The sequence below is a fragment of the Marmota marmota genome, unplaced genomic scaffold, assembly GCF_001458135.2.
Source record: "Marmota marmota marmota unplaced genomic scaffold, marMar, whole genome shotgun sequence".
Taxonomy (NCBI): Eukaryota; Metazoa; Chordata; class Mammalia; order Rodentia; family Sciuridae; genus Marmota; species Marmota marmota.
Genome location: NW_025999842.1, coordinates 18,593,476 through 18,615,364, shown reverse-complemented (window position 1 = coordinate 18,615,364; position 21,889 = coordinate 18,593,476). Strand labels below are relative to the sequence as shown.

At 31.6% G+C, this 21,889-nt stretch overlaps 1 long non-coding RNA gene across 1 annotated transcript in view; it reads right to left on the bottom strand.

Annotated features, from left to right (window-relative positions):
• The window catches only part of LOC125619204, a 204,207-nt gene that overhangs the window by 7,469 nt on the left and 174,849 nt on the right, over window positions 1-21,889 (bottom strand). The window contains exon 5 of the long non-coding RNA XR_007350713.1: window positions 4,733-4,804. This is a non-coding gene — a long non-coding RNA (uncharacterized LOC125619204). The remainder of the gene's footprint in view (window positions 1-4,732; window positions 4,805-21,889) is intronic.

Here is a 21,889-nt window from a genome sequence, read left to right as displayed (position 1 = left end):
CCAGCACTTGTTGTTGTTTGACTTCCTAATGGCTGCCAATCTTACTGGAGTGAGATGGTATCTTAGGGTGGTTTTGATTTGCATTTCTCTGACAGCTAGAGATGTTGAGCATTTTTTCATGTACTTGTTGATTGACTGTATGTCCTCCTCTGAGAAGTGTCTGTTCAGGTCCTTGGCCCATTTGTTGATTGGGTTGTTTGTTCTCTTATTGTCTAATCATTCTACTTTTTAATCTCAGTGATTGTGACTACTCTATGTACCTCATATGAGTTGAATCATATACTAATTATTTTTTCATAATTAGTTTATGTTAATTGACATAATGTCTCCAAGGTTCACCCATGATGTCATGTATTTCAGAGATTTCTTTCTTCTTGAGGATGAATAATATCCCATTATATGTGTATCTACATATACATTTTGCTTATTCTTTCATTCATCAATGGACACTAGAATTGCTTCCATAGTTTAGCTGCTGTAAATAACACTGTTGTGAACAGGGTGTATATGTATTTCTTCCAGATCCTTCTTTCAATTCTTCTGGGTATATACCCATAAGTGAAATTGTGTATCTTATGGTAATTCTATTTTTTAATTTTTTGAGGAACCACCATACTATTTTCCATGACAACTGTACCATTTTGCATTCCCACCAACACCACTCACATAAACCACAATAATTTCAATTTCTACATATTCTTAGCAATGTCTTATTTTCTATTTTTTTAAAAACAGTAGCCATCCTAACAGGTATAACCTAGTATTTCATTGCAGCTTTGATTTGCATTTCCCTAATAATTAGTGATGTTGAGCATTTATCTATTCATGTGTCTATTAGCCATTTGTACCTCTTCTTTGGAGAAATAAGTCCTTAGCCTGTTGATTTTGCTCATGTCGTGTTGAGTTTTAGGAATTTTCTATGTATCTTGGAGGTCAAGACCTGAGTGTTAGACTTAAAACTATGAAAACTGTAGAAGAAAACAAAAAATGAAAGCTCTATGGAATTAAATTTGGCAGTGATTTCTTGGATATGACACTAAAGGCTCAGGCAGCAAAAACAAAAATAGACACATTCATGCATCAAAAGTCACTATCAACAGAGTAAGAAGGAAACCTACAGAATGTGAGAGAATATTTGTATATCATATATTTGATAAATGATTAATATATATTCTTTTTGGCTCAAAATCTTGAGACAGGATGGGTCATAAATATTTATACAAACTCGTTTTCTATTTGGCATTTGCCACCACATTCTTGAACTTATATGAGGCGACATAATTCTGGATTGAATTATAGGAAGAATCATGTGTCCCATAGTGAGTAAGAATTGACAACTTCTAAGGTTCTAACTTCAATATTGAATAACTGTTTTCAAACTTATTAAGAAGGACTCACATGAAAATTCCTTAACTAGTTCTGAAACCTATATAGTTTGGTTGTGAAAGAAATCTGTGTATCACACACACATGCAAGACAACTAACTCCTTCTTCATACTCACTTACTCTGCAGACATATCAGCCCATCAAGAAGTCAAATTTTAATCAGTGAAATAGGCCAAATATAATTATAATATGTAGAATTCTTTATCCACAATTTTATTTTTACCTTTCTAATAAAACACCTGTTTTTCCTATTAGTTATAAATCAACTTCACAATTTAGATACTTGTGGTTTAGTTGAAAAATTATGTTAAGAGTGAATCAGGATTAAGTATTTTGATAATTTTTTATTAAAAACTCAAAGCAAGTTACTATAAATAGCATTTCTTAAAAGAATATTATTTAATTTGCAATGTGATTTTACTAGGAGAAAAAGACTTTTTCATCTTCCTGGATAGTCTATCTTTGACAAAACTTAGTTATTAAAATAAGGGGAAACAATAGAAATGGTAATATTTCACAAACTAATATGAAGTAATTTTGATTAAAGCTCTTCTAATAACGATTCACAACTATGTCTTACAATATAGAATTTAACTGAACTGCAAATATGAGATAGAAAACTCAACCATAAAATATATAGAATTCTTAACAAATTCAAAAATTGGTTGTTTTTATTTGCTACTTCTGTTAATGATTTGTAGGTTTGGAAATTAATATTTGTTTAGTACTATATCTTGAAATATCCCCCATCCATGTGAGATGTCTACTTCAGTTTCAGCTTAGAAAATTCAGTAAGTAGGGCTGGGGTCATGGCTAAGTGGTAGAGCACTTGCCTTACTCACATGAGACCCTGGGTTTAATCCTCAGCACCACATAAAAATAAATAAATAAATAAAATAAAGATATTTTAAAAATCAGTAAGTAATATTTTTTGACTTCACTAGGAAGTATATGAGGCATAGCTCAAAATTTTTGTAAAATGACAGTATCACATCAATAATAATAAACAACTAATAGGGGTCATTTCTTTTAAAAAAATATTTATTTTTTAGTTGTAGTTGGATACAATACCTTTATTTTATTTATTTATTTTTATGTGGTGCTGAGGATTGAACCCAGAGCCTTGCATGTGCTAGGTGAGCACTCTACTGCTGAGCCACAACCCCAGCCCAAGGTGGGGGAGTCATTTCTTTTAATGATATTTCTCGTTCTCCAAAAAGAAAAAAAAATGCAAAATCTAAGTGGAACTGAATGTAAAAAAAAATAAAATAAATAAGTAACATTCTTTTTTTAACTTTGGAACAAAAACTACATATTTAACTATATTCACTGATGCCAAATATTAATTCTATTGAGAAATTGCAGGATGCCAAACATTAGTTCTCCTGATAATTTTTATTGAATCCACAGTTTAGGATTACATCACATATTAGCAGCACCATTATTTAATCATATTATTAGAATACTAAATTTTTTTTTCTTTTTTTTTTGGCATCCAATATATAAACTGTATGCTTGAAATGGGTGGAATGTTTTAACCATCAACCAGTTTATCAAGAATGAAGGTAGAAAGAATATTATTTGGCTAGTTATTCTGACTTGAGGTCATGGCATTTCTTAAGCAAACTTGGGACATATCATAATTCCCGGTTTTTTACTTTGATTACCTTTCCCCAATGAAAGTACATTCAAAAGAAAAAGTAGAATGAGACTGAGGAAAATTCCTCCAGTCTATTTATAATATATTTGTTTAGAAATCCAAAAATGGTCAATCTAGAGTTTGTCTATATGACCATGAATGAAAAAACAAATGTAGCTTTGGTCCATGAAATTTTATCAATATTAGTCAGTCCCATGAATATAATTGCAAAGAGAAGTAAATTTTTTATATTTTATTTCTCTTCCACATGGATATTTTTTTTCTTTTAATGCAAGTAGTCCAAAATTTTCATATTAATGGAATTCTCCTAAAGCTTAAATGAATCATTGTTATGAGATTTATTTTAATAAGCTTTTTTGCTACTGTGACCAAAAAACCTGACAAGAACAATCAGAGGAAGAAATGTTTATTTTGGGGGCTCAGGGTTTCAGAGGTCTAAGATGGCCGACTTCATTCTTTGGGACTGAAGGTGAGCCAAAATATTATGGTGGAAGAATGTGGTGGAAAAAAGCAGCTCAAGACATGGCTGCAGGAAGCAAAGAGAACTAGAGACAGCAAAAGAGAGCAAGAAGAGAGGGAGGGAGGGAGGGAGGGGGAGAGAGAGAAAGAAGAGAGAGAGAGAGAGAGAGAGAGAGAGAGAGAGAGAGAGAGAGAGAGAGAGAATATGCAAATGGGAAAGAAACAGAGATCCTCAGCAGGACAAAATATATACCCCAAAGGCATACCCCCAGGGATCTGCCATCTGCCTCCTCCAGCCACATTCTACCTGCCTATAGTTAGTCAGGGGAATAATGCACTGATTAGGTTAATCCTATTATAACCCAGTCATTTCATCTCTAAACTTTCTTGCATTTCTCATGCATGAAATTTTGGAAGCCATCTCACATGTAAACCATAATAGGATGATATACCAAAGTATAAGATAATTGTTACACACTTTAGAGCATTTTATAATGCAAATTGTCACACATACACAAAAGAGTGGGAAATTTTTGCGAATCCTCATTTATCCAACACTTAGTTTCACAGCATTATCAATCTTTTTCCAATTTAATTTTATCTTCATCCATCCTCCTTAGAGTTTATTGAAGAAATTTTCTGATATCATATGTTCTACCTATAAAAATCTCCAGCATGCATCTCTATTTATCAGGATATTTCCCTCTACTCTATCATGTCACTATCACACCTTATATAAATGACAATAATTTTTTAATATCATCTAATAGTCCAAATACAAATGTCCTTAATTGTCACAGAGATGTCTGGTCATACTTGATTTGCTTGAATTATGAATCCATGAAAGTTCCATATGACTATTCATTGCTTTTAGATGATAACTCCTGCATTCTCAATGGAGTTGAAATCTTTCCACAAGGGGAAAAGTCAAAAGGCCACTGTACAAAAGTAATAGGTAGTATTTACAGAGTATTAAAATTTTGTGGGTAGGAAATTTAGGAGAAATTATACCAAATGGCACTTTAGTGGGGGAATAATAAAGAAAAGTTTGTGTAGCAGTGGGGTTTAGAGACTTGATTAGATTTAAGTTTAAGTTGTACAACAGGCTCAGAAATTTTAGCTATTACTAAGCCCCTTATTAATTTTTTACATGATGGATTTATCATTCACTGATGACCAAGGTCTGCCTCTAGTTTTTCACTCCAAAAAATAACTTATCACTCTTACCTTTCCTTCTGCATTAATTATCTCAATTCTTTACATAATGAAGAACTTCTCCACACTGACCATTTGGCTACCCTGTAATATAGTAAATAGAGGAAAGTTATGAATTCATGTGTCTGTATGTATTTAATATGCTTCAATTTTAGTTTTGTCATTTTTTTCTTCTTCTCAACACCTTATCTCATTTTAAGCCCAAAGGGGCTTAAAATCCTTTTCACTTGATGCTTTTAATCATCATGTGAAGGCCTTCTTGCATTTTGAAATAAGTTATCCCAAGCTCAGCTTGTGCATTTCTAACCAAGACCTAGAATTGTTATTTTCCAAGGAGCCCTAGTTACTTTTGGGGTGGAATATTGTTTGAAAATCTTAACTTGGTCACTTTGGGTGCGTCATAGATTTTTTAAAAAAATTTCTCCTATACCTTTTCCTTGGGTAGAGCTAAAAGTACATTATTGTTTAAAACAAGCCAGGAGTTCATGCTAATATTTTTTGATCCAAGTTAAAGATTATAGTTTTTTGACTAACTTCTTTGATTGTATAACTATGTCTTTCTTAGTAATTAAAAAATCTTGATCCCCAATTATATGCTGATATAATTTTCAAATTATAGTTTCAAAATAACAAGGTCATTACCATAATTAAAAGTAATTAGAGCAAATGTACTTTACTGGGCTTTGCTTAGATTTTAGACTCCCATTGAATTAGGCTTCATAAGGGATGTGCAAACAAAATGCTGTATTAGTGTGAGTTATACTGATTCCCTACTTTGTGCAATTAGAATAGTAACATAATACACAAACCGATTTATTTGTTATAATTTGTTTTAAACTTTTAGGAATCCCATTTTACTTTGTTTAAAAGCATGCCTGCTGGGAGTGATGGCACATGCCTGTAATCCCTGTGGCTCAGGAGGCTGACACAGGAGGATAAAAAGTTCAAAGCCAGCCCTAGTAAGAGTGAGATGCTAAGCAACTCAGTGAGACCCTGTCTCTAAATAAAATACAAAATAGGGCTGGGGATGTGGCTCAGTGGTCAAGTGCCCCTGAGTTCAATCCCCAGTACCCCCAATAAATAAATAAATAAATGTTAAAAATGTACATGGTTTCAAACTCAAAACTATGTGGTAACAAGGCATAGTCATAGTTCTCTTCTATCTCTATTTCCTTGTCTTTCTTACTGTTTTCATACATAATTATTTTTATTACTTTTTAGTTTATTTAACTCTTACTTCTTTATGAAGATAGAAGCAAATAAAAGTAAATGTGTATTCATATATATTCTACTTTCTTACATAATATTAACATACTAAGAACCATTCTGTATTTTGCATTTTCATATATATATATATATATATATATATATATATATATATATTGCATATATACGTGTGTGTGTGTATATATATATATATATATATATATATATATATATACATATATGTGCAATTACTAAATTTCTTATAGTGTTATGATATTTCATCTTCCCAACAAAGAAAATACCTGCTCCTCTATGACCACACTGACAGAATAAAATTATTATTTTTATCAATCTGATATGTGAGAAATGATAGATTAGTGCAGTTTAATTTACATTTCTCTTATTGTGGTGAGAGTGAGCATTTTTCATGTTAAAGGGTTGTTTGTATTTATTTTCCTATAAATTGTTTATTCATAACTTTTGCCAGTTTCTATTGAGCTTTTGGTATTTTTCCTTTTGTATTTCTTTTTCTGCTTTTGTTTTGTTTACTAGAAAGTACTGGTAATTTAAACCCTAGCTTGGACTCCAGAGGTAGTGGTCACTGAGTATATACAAACTATTTACCATGTTGAGAGATTGGTTCACAATAAAATTGGTGTTTTCATTTTTTTAATTACTCATTTTTAGTTTTAGTGGTGGTTTATAATCCTCAAATCATTTTATCTACTTTAGCAGTGAATGAAATTGTGCAAATGAAAATCTAGGTGAAGAATCAATCGGGAAAATGCTGATAATATAACTGTATATTATTTTTCTAACCTTTGGAATAGCTTCCCATGGAAGTGAGGGAAGCCCATCACTACCCTCATTTCACATCAAACTCTCATACACTGAAGCTAATTTGTGAATGTGAATCACTTGGGAAATACAGTGCAATAGTAATGTAAAATAAAAATGCATATTTTGATTATTTGATACAGGAAACATAGATGTAGGGACCTAAATTGAATAATTCCATAACCGTAATTACAGCTTCCCAAGCACAATGTTGTTTATTAGATAACCTTACCTTTTTGTTATAATAAAGCCAGACTTTCTCCTTTGCCTTAAGGAGGACACAAATTACAAGACTCCTGACCTCCAACTAGTTGAATCCATTAACATAGCTGTGCTCAAAGACCACACCAAAGAAACAAAAAGTAAAACAAAAATGACTGAAACTGAGGAAAAAGCTCTGTTATGTCTGCTTGGGGCACAGTGGGGATTTATAAACCATAGTCGTAGGATAGTTCTATTTTACCCAAAACATAAATGAAAGAATGAAAATTAATACTTTGTATATCCTAGATACAAAAATTTCTAGATTATATTGTTTTATTTTCCTGTTTTGACTGCTGGGGTAAATGTAAATCACTTGGGAAATACAGTGCAATAGTAATGTAAAATAAAAATGCATATTTTGATTATACAAACTTATTAGATTATTTTTAGCATATTGTGAAAGCCACAAAGCATTCAAAATAGGTAAAGTTTAACTATTCCCTATAATTTACTACTAGGATTACAAGGATAGCAGATGCCTAGATATATATGAAAAAGAAATCATAAAACAGACATATAGTCATTCCTACAAATTCAACATCCTTGTATTCTCCTAAACTCTGAAAAACTTTTGCATAAACAATTTATGGCAAATATAATATTATTCTAGCAACAGAATTTAGCTAACCTTCTATCATGTCAGAAAATTAAGAGTCTTCTTACCCAACAGCTCACAAAAAAATTTCTGGAGAAGGCCACATTGCCTTCATATCCTTCATATCCTCTGTGGGGATAGGCAAGGATCCATGAAATTTTATGTCTTTCCTAAGCAAGAATGGAAAAGGGTCTACAATATCCAGTGAATACATTTATACAGAATACACTGATTTCACCAATGTCATTTACAATATCCTTTATTCTAATGAACAAGCCACAGATATCACCAGTGAAATTGCATTTCTCTTTTAAATTTCAAAAATTCAGCAAAGCTTCTAGTCTTGATAAAAGATAGCTACTAAAGTCCTGTTAGTAGCTATCTGTGAACAGTGGTTTGCTTTTGGAATAAATTCTCAGTGAACACCAGTGGCATAAGGTTTATTAATTAGACAACTTCTTGCCCTTAGAGTATGGTTTAGCTGTTATTTCATACTGTTTATGGCATACTATTTTAAAAGTATATTACAGATATCATAATTATTTTATAAGAACTATAAAGTCATGCTTCTTTATCTCATTGTTCTCTCATCTTCATTTTAAAGAATTTTTAAATCATCAAAATCCATAGTAATATTTTATCTTGAGAATAATTCATAAAAATTTTAGTTATGTTTTTACCTTTAGAATAAACAAGTACAAATAATTTACAAGTTTACTTACATAGGCCTCTACTATGATTTATTGTCCGTTACAATTTCCTTTCATGATGAGTTTCTAATAGACTAATAGACACACACACAAAAGCAACAGGTTTTAAAACTCTACTTATAAGAAGCATTTTTCTAAGTAATTCAACCTGCCTTGTCTCAAAATGAGATCAGTGCCTGATTCCTTTAACCCCCAGCATTAAAGTATTGTAGGTACCAGAGCCCCAAATGAGTGTGTTTATATGTGCTGAGGTCAAGAGGCAATGGAGGCATGAAGAGGGCAAGAGAGGACTTACGAAAGTCTGTTCTAGGCTTTGCCTGAGAACATTTCACTGCTTCTATCAGTTTTTCTGCTCAACTGCCCTTCAAGTTTTGTCTGAGGATTTTTAAAGTGCAGGGTGGTTGTTAAAGGACAAAGACTAAAGTGTTCTGTGGGAATAACCAGTTGAAGTTGACCAAGATTATAAAGTAATTTGCAAAGCTATTTGCTTCTACACAGAGCTTTTAAGTGTTAGAATATCTTGCCACTACAAAAGAATTATCTAAAATGAGGTAATATGCTGTACTGCACTGTACAGGCTATAAGCAATTATGGAGGGATATACGTTCTTCACTTGTATTAATAAGCCTGAGCAGAATATAAAGAAATAAAATCCTGGAGTATATAACAACTCCTGAGGCAAATTGAAAGAAATTATGAAGAAATTCATTGCATTACTGAAACAAAGCAAAATGAAATGCATTGTGACAACATGATATAAATCACAGGATAATATCACATCTTAATAACCAATGCAGAGCAGAAGAGAGACTTCTGTGTTGATTTACTATGTAGAAAATGTGACATGACAGAAGACCCTTCACCAACCAAAGCTTTACATACCAGTATAGTTAGTTATGCTTTCCTTTCAAGTATATGGCTGAGAAGTCATCGTGAACATGATGACCATGGGCTGAAAGAAGTTTGGCCAATGATTCTTTCTCCTCCCTGGCCCTGTTCCACTGACTTAATGCCCTAAGCCTCTACTACCTGACATAAAATCCCAATGCCAGTTTTTTATTCAGCTATATAAACCTACAGCTAATTACCATGTGCCAAAATAAGGCAGAAAGTATAATCTACTAGCAATAACTTGTGTCTAACAATATAATTGCATCTGGAATAATGAAATGTTCTTTTTAGTATCAAAATTAATAATGTCATATCAATGCTATTAATAATTAAGGATTCTTTTTATAACATCACATCATTAATAACAACTGCATTATGAACGATTCTATTAATACCAACAATAATAAAAATAATGTCACATTGCCTTTCTATAGCTACAATTTTGCAAGTATAATGAAATGTTCTACACATAATGGACTAGACCCTGCTGTGTCCGAGGTAAGACATTCTGGAAATATATTAACTCTTTTAGATAAAAGTATATTTTTGGTTTTCTAAATAGCACTTTATGGCTAGAAAAAGTCATTATTAAATACTCAGCACATGAAAATTTTGTTTAAAATTGTCTAATTATTATTGATGGGAAAAATGTTGGAATTGGGACAGTGCCCAGTAGCTCGTTCTTAGTTTACTGTAAATCTTCTTTTTCATTTGAGAACAGGGGCATGGATTTTTTTTTTCTTCATAACTTAAGCACATGATACATGTATCCTTTTATTGCATCTAATATTATATGATATTTTTATAGAACATCTTCCTATCTTCCTGGAGAATCTAATCTCAGCTATTCATTCTAGGTAATTATCTATTTATCCAAGATCTCAGCCAAGCATTCTAACATATAAAGATACCTTCAGATAATGTATAAGCAAACTGCAACCTGCAGCCCAAGTCTGGCCCATAGTCTGTTATTCTGAATAAAGTTCTATTGGAACATAGCCACATCCAGTTATTTGCATATTATTATGGCTGCTTTCATCATACAACAAGAGAGCTGACAAACCCAAAAGAATATATGGTCTACAAAGCTTACATATTTACTATCTCTTTATGAAAAAAGGCATTTTAATTTTTGTAGATTGTAGGCAGGAAATATTTTTTAACACTTCCCCAATACCTAAATAATAAAAATAAAAGGAGAGAAATAAAAGAAATATATATATATACTTAAGAAAACTCATGTTCTTACTTTATATTTTATTATACCATTGGAATAATAAACTGTATGCAATTGTTTGAGTATAATCTTAAGGTCAATGCTGGAAACAGATGGACTTCAATAATTCCTTATTGGAACAATAAAAAAATGCAAGTTTTATTTTATAATTATAAAGAATGTATCTTGAAATAATAATAATAATTTATTCTTATCAATATTTACATATCAATATTTTACATTGTTACTTATCATTATTAAATTGTGCAGAAAAAAGAAAACACCAAGATATTTAGTACATGGAGTTTTTTTCAGTTATTTTTGAAAAATTTCAAAGTTAAACACAATTAGATGTAAATAAAGGCCCTGTACCCTTCACAAGTTTTCAGCAATTTTCAACTCATGACTGATTTTGTTTCATCTATACTGTACTATAACCTGTGTTTCTTCCAATATTATTTTGAAACAAATCATACCATTTATATTTTAAATATTTCAGTAGGTGTCTCTAAAATTTAAGAAAATATTTAATTTAACATAACACTAATGCATATGTTTCTAAAATTAACAATAATTCCTAAATATTTTGTTACAGTTTGGGTTTAAATTTCAAGTTTCCTCATAAATTACATCTTTTTTCCCCTATAGTTAATTGTTTAAATCAGTATCTATATAAGATTTACAAGTTTTGTCCAGGTTTGGATACAAGTTATTTTCATTTTGTTTTTTTTAATTTATGTCACTTTAGCATTAACTAATAACAGGATAAGGAGGGGTAGCATTAGAAATTACAAAAGCCATCCAGGGGTCAAGAGTAAAAAAAAAAAAAAAAAAAATCAAGTAGGGTGTGACCCAGTGTCCTCAAGCATCCAGTCCTCTGCCTCAGACTCACTGCATATGTTTACACCTACAAAATGACAATCTAGGAACTATGCTATTTCTAATAATAATTCTTGCTAATAGCTTATAGTCATCTCAGATTACTGGCATTAGCTGGTGTCCAGGCATTGACGAGGAATTATTAACAATGATTCTGTGATAACTGAGTAGTCCCTTCCTGGACTCCTACTCTCCCTTCAAATTTATGTTGGCCCCTTATCAAGGCATGATCAGGAACAGGAACCCCCCAGACCAAAATAGCTACATAACTAGAAGTACAAATACCTCAAAAATAAAGCAGAACAACAAAGAGACAGTATCTAACATCTGAAACAGGACTATCAAAGTGGATCAAGACTGAAAAAAAATCTTTAATTTCTGAAGAAAACTACATGCTGTTTTCCATAGCCGCTGACATTTTGCATGCCCACTAACAGAATCCAAGGGTTCCAATTTTTTTTTCACATTTTTGCCAACAGGTATCTTTTTAAAATTCAGTAATAAACATCCTCACATCCACTCCTAGTGGTTTTTAAAAAAAAATTTTTTTTAATTATTATTTTTTTTAAGAGAGAGTGAGAGGGAGAGAGAGAACTTTTTTTAATATTTATTTATTTATTTATTTTAGTTATTGGCAGACACAACATCTTTGTATGACACAACATCTTTGTTTGTATGTGGTGCTGACAATCAAACCCAGGCCGCACACATGCCAGGCGAGTGCGCTACCGCTTGAGCCACATCCCCAGCCCAAGTGGTTTTGATTTGCATTTCCCCAAAGACTAGAGTGACGTGGGGCATCATTTTACGTATCTGTTGGCCATTTGCATAACTTCTTTGGAGAAATGTCTGTTCAAGTCCTTAACCACTTTTTAATTGAGTTAGTTTTTCACTACTGAGTTGTAGTAATTCTTTATATACTTTGGAAATCAATCCACTCTCTGATATATGGTTTGGAAGTATTTTCTCCCATCCCATGAGTTGTCTTTTTCACTCTATTGATTATTTACTTTGTAGTACAAAAAAGTTTAAGTTTGTATAGTTCCAGTTGTCTATTTTTGCTTTTGATGCCAGTATTTTTGGTGCTATCTCCATAAATTCAAACCAGAACAATTTAACAAAACTATTTTCCTATATTTTCTTTCAGGAGTTTAATGATTTTGTGTTGAAGTCTAAGATCCATTTTATGTTAGATTTTGTTCATGGTGTAGAATAAGAATCCAATCTTATCCCCTTGCATGTGGATATTCAGTGTTCTCTACCCTGATTATTGAAGAGTCTATTCTTTCCTCATTTTGTATATTTAGCACCCTGTTGAATATCAGTAGACTATATTTGTGTGCACTAATTTTTGGTCTCTGTTTTCTATATCATTGGTCAATATGTCTGTCCTTATGTCACTACCATTCTGTTTTAGTTATTAAATATTTTAAATATATTTTAAAATCAATAAGTGTGATGATGCCCTATTTGTTTTTTTTTCTTTTTTGTAGATTGTTTTGGATATTTAAGTGGTTCCCTATAAATATTAAAATATTTTTTTCTGTTTCTACAAAAATGTTATTAGATTTTATAGGGACTTCTTTAAATCTACAGATTTCTTACTGTTGTATGGGTATTTTAGCAATATAAAGTCTTCCAATCCATGAAAATGGGTTGTCTTTATATTTTTTTTTGTTTAATTTATATAATCAATGTTCTGTAGTTTTCAGTGAACATGTTTTTCACTCCCTTAGTTTATTTCTATATTTTAATTATTTTTGATGATACTGCACATGAGATTGCTTCCCTGATTTCCTTTTTAGACAGTTTTTTTTTTATTACCAACAATCCCTCTTCTGAATATTATCCAAACCAGCTGAATGCAGTATTTTAAAGAGATATTTGAAGATCTCACAGTAGCATTATTTGCAATGGCCAAGAGGTATGAACAGTTCAAATGCCCATTAGATGAGTAAATAAACAAAATGTGGCATCTACATATGATGGAAAATTATTCAGCCTTTAAAAAGAAGGAAACCATGTAGTGCATGAAAACCTAGGGGACATTAGGCTACGTACATGAAAATAAATCAATTACAGAAGAATTAATACTACATGATTCCATCTATATTAAATATGTAAAAAATCACCAAACTTATGGAAGCAAAGATGACAATGGTGTTTGCCAAGTTCTGGGGAAAGAGGAAAATGCTGAATTGCTAGTCAAGGGGTATAAAATTTCAGTCATGCCAAAGTAAGAAACTAGAAGCCCATTGTACGACTTTGCAGCTATAGATAATAATACTATGTTGGATTCTTTTAAAGTATTAAAACTATAGGTTTTATATTGTATTTTTTTTAAAAAGCAATATCATTTCAAAAAATCCATATAAAAAGATTCATCAGATATATCTGAGAAGATTGTGAAGCATATGAGTAAACGAGGCAAAACTAAGACATCAAGAAAAGGACAAAATTTTATAATATGAGCAAAGTGATAGGTATGAAAAAATCATACATAAAACACATACGATGTAGAGCAAAATTATAAGGGGTAAGAGCAGATTGGAGAATTCTCAGAAGGCAATAAGAAAGGACAAAGACCTAGACTTCTAAAGTCACAAAGATAAGAAAATACCAGCAGAGTTATCAGAGGGCATATTTGAAAAATAGTAAAAAATAATGTTCCATAACAAGATTGGATTAATAATCTCAATACAATTGGTTCAAGATTGCTAAATAGGACAGGTAAGAGAGAGAAGTTCAAAAATTACCATATTGTAATATCAAGAGCATATGAAGAAATGGAAAATTTCAAACTGCTATCAGAAAGAAGGACTAGATTACCTACACAGGAATAAGACTCAAAATATCATCAAATTTATTAAAGCAACACTGGATACTAAAACAACAGACATATTTTCAAAGTAGTAATAGAAAAGAAACTTTGAATTTAGAATTTCATGTACAGCCAAAAATTCACTAGGGATTTTCTCTGATTAAAATAAAATGAAATTTTATTAAGGTGAGCATGTACATTGTTACTGTATCATGTGCTAATGGATATTTAAAAAATAGAAACCTTCCAGGTTTAGCATTAACTTCAAGGACTAAGACAAAAACATTAAAGTGGTAATAAGAAAAAAAAATTAAAAACAGGGGTATACCTCCAGAGATATAAATACCCTTGTAATAAATAATACATTAATATATGTATTTTTTAAAAATCTTCAACCGTAGGAAAGTTAAAAAAAAAAAGACTCCAGAATACCTAAAATAAATTTTGAGAAATTGTCAACATCTTTGTGGGTATAGTGGTAAAGGGAGTTTAATGGGATAGAAAACACTTTTTTTTTTTTTTGGAGGATAAGGAGTTATTAGTACATTTAAGAAGTTCAGAGGACTGAGTGTATTTAAATTCCATGCTAAAAAGCAACCACCATGCTTTTGAGAGAATGTTTGTGTTCTTCAAATTCATATGTGGAAAACCTAATCGCTAATATGATATTTGAATGTGGAGACCTTGGGAGGCAATTATTGTAATATGGGTTCAGTGTCCCTTAAGAAACGATACTCTCTGCTCTCTACCATGTGAGAGCACAATGGAAAGTTGGTCATCTGCAAAACAAGAAATGGGTCCTCCTCCATCACTGGATGTCCCGGCCCTTGATTTCTGACTTCCCAGCCTCCAAAACTGTGAAAAATAAATGTTTGGTGTTTAAGGCACCTGGTCTCCTAGCCTATGGTATTTTGTCCTATGATTAAGGCACATTATAAAAATAAATATGTAACTTTAAAATAAAACCAACAATACAGCATGCACATGAAAGTGTACAAATGAAGTTGCATTTGGATGTTTTCCCATGAAATGAAAAGGTGTTGGAAATGGGGATTAAAAACAGTGAGTGAGTGAGTGAGTGAGTGAGTGAATGAATGAAGTGTCTTGGATGAACCAACATCAATAGGGAGCCATATGTAACTATGACTAATTCCACTTTCTGCACTCAATGTCCAAGTAAAATGTAAACATGAATGAAACGAAATAAACAGAATTACCACATTAGTCTTTTCTCTAAATATTAAAGCAAGTGTCCCTTGAAACCCAGATTTTCAAATGCAATTGTGTTGAGATTTATGTGTGGTATACAAATATCTAACACAATAAGTCCTTTAAAATTAAGTAAGCAGTTTGTGATTCCATGAATGTTTGATGAGGGGATGCTAGGAAAAACAACAACAACAACACAAAACAAAACTAGCCTGTTCTTTGCCTCAAGAAAATGAACTGACTCTCAATGCTTTATGATGATGAATAATGCTTAAAACACAGCCAGTTTCTATATGAGAGTGTGCTTTATTGCTTGAGCTAAAGGGCACTGACATTTTGCTTCCATAAAACACATTATATAGGGTTTTTCAAGAACCTGAGAGATTTTGCTTTACTATTACAAATCCATGAAGAGCAAACTCCTGTAAGTATTGTAGTGTTTCTGCAGGTGAATGTTTTCAGGATATTGTGTTTCACTTGGAGGTGAAGGATTGTGAATGCTAATCTCCATGGTGCCGGGAAAGTCATAAAATTTTGCCCTAGTTTTCCCATTTGCTAAGTAATTTTGACACTGGCATTTGAGATGAAACAAACTCATCTTCCTAGGATGAGTTGTTTTTGTAAAGGAAGGCTGCCACAGGAGAGTTTTGGTCTGCGAATCAGACCAGAACAATGCAAAAATATGAGCTGAGGGGTACAAACATTTCTCCTTTACTGAGCAATGTCCTTTTGAAAGGGCTGTGTGTGAAATTAGCAAAATGGACCACTTAGATTACTGTCATATTGACAAGGGCAGTTAGGGGACAATCATGGTAGAACTCTTGGAGAATGGAAGTAGCCCCGTATCTATTTTCCCTTCACAGTTGGGAGGGCATTAAATAGAAATCATGTAAATGATATAGTTAAGAAATACACTTAAGCTAGAATCCTGACTCTCATTCTGTGGCAATTCTGAACCTATTTTCTCCTCTCTAAAAAGAGGTTAATGGTACCTATCTGAAAAAGTTATTGTCAAATTTTTTAAAAAGACAAAATATATTAAGCATCAGCACATAATTACCTTCTCTATACATTGATTATGCATTTTGTTTTCCAGGAAAAAAAGGTATACTTGCATGGAGTCTAGTTTTTCTTTTCCACCATCTTATAGCAATCATAAAAGTCTAGAAATAACTCCTTGAATTAATGTCAGAAGCTAATATTTCTGCTTCCCCATTACCCAGAAAATTTGCACAGCCAAGTAGTTGTGGTCAGGAGCAGTACCTAAGGAATAAATGCAGATAAACAAGGGCTGGGATAAAATTCTTACCTGAGCATTCTACATTTTTGCTTGGATCCAAGCACATCCCAATGCTACTCTTGGATCTTCTTGACAGCTTTTATCCCACTTTCCTTATAAGAAGGATAGAAGCTCATCTTGTCTGCTTCCTTTGCCCCTATCAGCACCTCTCTTCAACCTTAGAATCCCTTGTCTTTCTGGTCAGTAGAAGATAATATTCCTAGAACCGAATACTGTTTCTGCACCTATCTGGTGTGGAAGCATGACAGGGACACAGTCTCCTTCAGAACTTGATATTTACTCAAATTTGTATAAATGACTTACCCAAAGAGTCATGTAAGGAAAGAAGATCTCTGGAAAAGAAAGATTTGAAGTTCAAGCTATCTTAGTAATGGCTGTAAAAATAACAAGCAATGAACAGGGAATGGTTATATTTTATTGGCCCATGAGTTGCAGTTTGCTTGCAAAGGCACGTTGTGATTGTGCTTAATGACTTTGTTTTTATAGGACTAATAGATCTAATTTATCTACTCGGCTTAATTTTTTAAAAGATAAGGAAACTCTTGGAAAAAAAATAAAGTTGTATAATTAATCCATACACAAAAATATTTGATATAGATTAAAGAGCTATATATAAGGTAATAAAAAATACACTATCATTAGAACAAAATATTAGCATAAGCTTATATTCTTAAGGAAGGGGAGGCCTTCAGAAGTTAAACACAGAATGAAGATGCCAAGATGCCATGAACATATAAACAAACCTAGCTATTTAAGAGACTAGTGACAACATACGTAATGTATATAAGAATAAATATACAAAATATATAAATGTCTTCTACAATTAAAATATAATAGAAAATGGGAAAGTTAAGCACTAAATTCACAGAAAATCAATACCAATGCTGACAAATATATACATATAAGCATTGTAGCATTTCTTATCATTTTTGTCAGATGAAGGAAGAGTATAATAAGTTATTTTGAGATTTTATTGTCATATTTTATACTGATTCTAATTTATTATTATTGTGAATCTCTTACTCTGCCTCATTTATAAGTTAAACATCATAGCTATGTATAGATATGAAAAACATAGTGTATGTAGGGTTTTAGGCATCCACTGGGGGTCTTGAGACTAGTGTCAAGTAATGTTCACTCATTAGCACTCAAGAAAATATAAATTAACTTAGTGAATTTCAATTGTTGCCAAATATAACAGTAAAAATTTTAAGTGTTGATAATATCCGGTGCTGTAAAGGTTTACAGAGAATATATCCTTATATATTGTGGAAGGGAATAAAAAACATATGGGAAGTTAATGTGGTAATATATATATTAAAATTGAAAATACACTTTTTTACCCCCAACTTCTGCTTTTAGATACCCATTCTAGAGAAATACTCACATATGTGCACAAAAGCTATGTATAAGAATGTTGAACTTTTATTGCAATTAAAAAATATATAAACTGGGCATGGTAGCACATGCCTATAATACCAACTACTAGAGAGGCTGAGACAAGAAGATCACTTGAGCTCATGAATTCAAGACCCCAACTCAAAACAAACATACAGATAGTGTGTGTGTGTGTGTGTGTGTGTGTATGTAAATATTCGTCTATAGGCAATGAATAGTTAAATAACATGATATAGGATTAGGTGGGAATACTATACAATAGGCAAAAGTGTTGAAAATGCATTTTTACTCATGTGGAAAATTATTTTATATAGGTTTTTAGGGGAAAAACAAAGGAAATTGCAATATATAGGATATGTTTTAATTTATGCAAAATTAAATACAGTTATATTTTACCTTTTAAATGCATAGAAATATATTTATAGCAAAAAAACATTTCTAATTTGAATAACATATATGCATGAAAACAGTGACAAGGAAAATATTTTTTGACACAGAAATAAAGAAGGGCATATGTAATATGTAATTAGCATATGATTATAATTCTTTTGTAAATAAAAATAATAAAAGGGCTGGGTATATAGCTCAGTTGGTAAAGTGCTTGCTTCGAATGCACAAGGCCCTGGGTTCAATCCCCAGCATCACAATAAATAAATAAATAAATAAAATGGTGTGAAATTTAATAAAATTAATAGAGGGAAGTTTATACAAATCAAACTAAAACATCAAAATCAACAAAGTCCAACTTTACAAAGGAAAATAAATCTCATTTATGTTCATATCTGATTGTAACTGTTACAGTAAAAAATCTAGTTATGACAAATATAACAAAGTGTAGCTAAGCAAATGAGAGAAATCTGTTGACATATGGAGAATTTTCAGTGTGGTTTAAAGGTAAAGGAGCATTATGTAATGAGCATTATACAATAAATAGAAAACAAATTCACATGTGGGACAGAAAGTTGGAATATATGAGAGAAATAATTTATGTGATTTTTCTAACTATTAACACATTGTAACTTTTAAACCTCTGACTTTAATTAGTATTTAATTAAAACCTATGAAAAGCCTCTAAATAAAATCGACTTTGGCTTTAATTATCTTTTTCAATTTAATTCAGTGTGAGGAATATTGCTAGATTTTATGGAGGCATAAAAGGATGAAGCAGATGAAAAACCTCAAGAAGTGTTATAAACTTCTATAAATTAAGAAATGTAGACATAGAAATAAGCAACAGGCAATCCATGATTTATAATTTAATTGATGCACAAGGACTAGGGCACAGATGTTTTATATAAGGTCCTATGCATATTTTGTAACATTGTATTTAAATGATAGGCCTGGGACACAGGTCTTGGGATGGCAGTAAAGGTGTCATTGTTGTTAGAGCACAGAGGAGAGAAAGAAGAATTCAGCTGGGAGAAGTAGAAAAAAAATTTGGAACAAGGTGATGTTTCAATTTAAGAAGACAGTTTTCTAGGGTTGAAGACGTCAGAGAAGGATTTCCCAAGTCTGGCTGAGAGGAACCTCCTAAGCCAAGACTGGGAAACAAAGACATTTCAAGGTATTCAATTTCATGATTGAAAGGCAAAAACACTATCGTTGTATTGTTGATAAGTGTGAAGGAAATACATAGGAGATTTGACTGGAAAGGGAAGATAGGCCAGATCTGTTCGAGTTTGAATGTAGTATATCTATAATGGGGAGGAAATGAAGGTCTTCAAAAAGGGAAATAACTTTAATGGAGCTGAACATTGTGCATTTTTAAGGGACACAGTCAAAACAAAGTTTTTATTATGATAACCTCACCAACATATCTTAAATATAATAGATATTAAACACATATAAAAATGAAAATATTCTGTCCCATGTTTATATATATTTAAGTACTGAAAGGTCAATAGTTTATGAACATAATTATTTATATTGTTGTACATAACATAAATCTTATATATTAACATAAATATCATGTTATTTAACAGAAGTAAAAATTACAAATTGTGCAAAATGTTTCTCAGGGACCCATGTGCTTTAAAACAGAAGCTATAACATCAAACTCTGATAAACTCACTGGGTCCAAGTACAGAAGCAATAGTAGCTACCTCAGAATATTTTTATGAGGTATAAATAACAAAGTAATCTCTACGAAGCCTATAGTATAGGGCTTGATACCATGGAAGGTCTAAATGTCAATTATTACTACTGTTAGTGCCTTGTCTCAAGAGAGCAAAATCTGGGAGCTCTCCTTGGTCCTGACTAAAGGAGTTCCAGGAATTTCCTGCAGACAAAATTACATGGCTGAAGTTAAAAACATTTTTTTTTCAAATAACTTAGTTATTTGAGTTATTATTGTATAAAATTCTCTCAATTTTTCAAATTACTTTGAGTTAACTGTTGTTGTATAGAATCCTCTCAATTTTTACAGAAAGATTTATGGGAGAGGAGTATATGAAAATGTAGCACCAGCCTTTAGTGGCAGTATCAAAAAATGGTTGGGGTTTCTATTCTCTAAATTCTACAATGGAGTTCTAAATATTTCACACATATTCATACGTTTCTGAAATTTTCCAAAGGATGATTTTAAAACATTATCTTGAGATACTTAAATATAAAAGCTTATAAAGGCAGTTTGGTTGTTGCATTATTTTTTAAAATAATTTTTAGTTATACATGGACACAATATCTTTATTTTGTTTATTTACTTTTATGTGGTGATGAGGAGCAAACCCAGTGCCTCACGTGGGAGGCAAGCACTCTACCACTGAGCCACACCCCAGCTGCCTTTTGCAGTATTTTTATACTGGTAAAGATTAAACCTTACTTTTTGGGGCAGAAAACAAAAAGAGAAACAAAATCATTTTTTAGAGTACATTCAAAGAAAAGGAGGTCTCGCAAACAAAATGCTCAAAAGGAAAGGGAAATACTTATTTCTACTAGACATTCAACCAGTACAATATACATTTAAATAGCCACTTTCCTTGGTATCCAGTCCTTGAAATATCCATTTAAATAGCTTTTGTCTGAAACTACTTGGTTTTTAAAATAGTTCTGTTTTCAGTATCAAATATTTGGTGTCCATTTGCTACACTTAAAAAAAAAAAAAGGTTTGGCAATGTTGCATCTTTTGAGATACAGTAACATGACAGGAAGTGACAAATGGAGGAATGTGTCACAATGAAGCATGATATATTATAGCGGAGTGATATGCTGATACTCAAAGAATCCATAATATGCATCTTTCTTTTTATTTGCTGCTACAGCAGAGAAGATTATTCTTATAGATTAAGGGACCACTGTCACATTTTAGGTAACAAAGTAAATATATTTCACTACATTAATATTTCTGTATGACTGTCATGTGTTTTTTCTCGACATCCTTTCTAATAATTTCAGATTACAGTAGATGCATTTATAAATAGAGTTCTGTTCCTATGCCTGACTTATCCAGTGGTAACATAATATAGTGAGTCTGAATTCTAAGTCATTAATAAAATAAATGAATAATGCCTACAATGGACACATGTATGACTGAATAAGAAATATAGACTTAAATACAAGGGCATTCTGATGATTTTCATAGCATCCTTCATGGAAAAATACAATAATGCATAAAATTCCTTATTTAAAACTGAAAATTATCCAGATTATAAAATACATTTAAAAATTATATAGGTTTTTTAACATGGCCATCATAGGTCTAATGGATCTCAGAATTATTATTTTTTTCTAAATATTGACAACTAGAAACACCTAAAATATTCAGTAAATATGGCTTACCAGTAGGTTTTTAATCTGCAAGTAAGATTCCCCTGGTTTTTTTTTTTTTTTTTTTTTTTTCCCAAA